At 43.3% G+C, this 1,582-nt stretch overlaps 1 non-coding gene across 1 annotated transcript; it reads right to left on the minus strand.

The window, feature by feature from the left end:
- Positions 1-709: 709 nt before the first annotated feature.
- On the minus strand, positions 710-813 carry LOC148555494 (small nucleolar RNA R71). Its single transcript, XR_015886589.1, has one exon. It is a non-coding gene; the product is annotated as a small nucleolar RNA R71 (small nucleolar RNA).
- Between the last annotated feature and the right edge of the window lie 769 nt (positions 814-1,582).

Below are 1,582 nucleotides of genomic sequence, written 5' to 3' on the forward strand. Positions count from 1 at the left end.
TTTAAATTCATGCAACTAACTCACTGACTCACTAACTGTTTGATTTAATTCCTCAATTGATCTAACCATACCCTTCCATTAACCAAGAGTATTTTACTTGTTTGTGTTTGAGCTGTGTTCTTGTATGACAGGTAGGAGAGGAGAGACATCAACTCCTCCATATACCGAACCGGAAAGGACCCTTCATAGACTTAGAAGGGAAGCAAGAGGGAAGAGAGTAGTGGGAGAAGAGGAATCTGAAGGAGAATCTGAGGACAATTTTGAGGAAGCTCTAGATCTCAACATGGATAGAGAAGTTCACAACCATGAGAGAGCTGATGGAAACAATGCCATTCCTGAGAGGAGGGTTCTTAGTTCATACATAAACCCAACCTCTGGGAATTGTGGTAGTAGCATCCAGAAACCACCCATTCAGGCCAACAATTTTGAGCTCAAGCCACAGCTAATATCATTGGTGGAAAATCATTGTTCCTTTGGAGGAAGTGCTAATGAAGACCCAAACCAACATCTCACAAAGTTCCTGAGAATTTGTGACACTGTGAAGTCCAATGGAGTCCAGGAAGATGCCTATAAACTGCTCTTGTTCCCATTTTCACTTAGGGACAAGGCAGCTAAGTGGCTGGAATCATTCCCAAGGGGGAGTCTAACCACATGGGATGAGGTGGAAGGCAAGTTTCTGGCACGTTTCTACCCTCCACAAAAGGTCAATAGGCTTCGATCTGAGGTCCAGACTTTTAGACAACAAGATGGTGAAACTCTCTACGAGGCATGGGAGAGATTCAAGGACTTGACAAGGAAATGCCCACCAAACATGTTCCATGATTGGGTGCAATTGCACATCTTCTATGATGGGCTCTCTTATGAATCAAGGAAGGCTGTAGACCATTCATCAGGAGGTTCATTGAACAAGAAAAAGACCGTGGAAGAAGCCATTGAAGTGATCGAGACAGTGGCTGAGAATGAGTACTACTATGCATCAGAAAGGCACAACACTAAGGGAGTCATGGAGCTGAACCATGTGGATACAATTCTAGCCCAAAACAAGGTGTTTGCCAAGCAACTAGCAGAGCTTACCAGGCAATTAGAAACAAAGCAAGTGGCTGCAATACACACACAAGATCAAGAGGAAGAAGGCATTGAAGGAGGTGATTGGGAAGAGGCCAATTATGTGGGAAACCAACAAAGGCAATCATATGATCCACACTCCAACACTTACAACCCAGGCTGGAGAAACCACCCAAACTTTGGGTGGGGAAACCAACAAACCCAACCACAAAACCACAAACCTTACAACCACAACCAACAAAACAATTCCTCATACCAAAACTCCAACCAAAGATCATACCAAGCCACACAAAACACTTACCCCCAATCATCATATCACGGCCAAAATAATCAACATACCCAACCTAATCCGAACCAACAATTTCAAGATCAATTAAACCGGATGGAAGGAATGATGGCAACCATGAGTCAAGACATAATTGAATTGAAAAGCTTCAGGGATGATGTGAGGACTACCTTAAGAAACCATGGTGAAAAACTCAAATGGATGGAATCTCTAGTAGGAGAGCTATCTCGA

Source organism: Arachis ipaensis, chromosome B6, assembly GCF_059453495.1.
Source record: "Arachis ipaensis isolate K30076 ecotype BB chromosome B6, ASM5945349v1, whole genome shotgun sequence".
Lineage (NCBI taxonomy): Eukaryota > Viridiplantae > Streptophyta > Magnoliopsida > Fabales > Fabaceae > Arachis > Arachis ipaensis.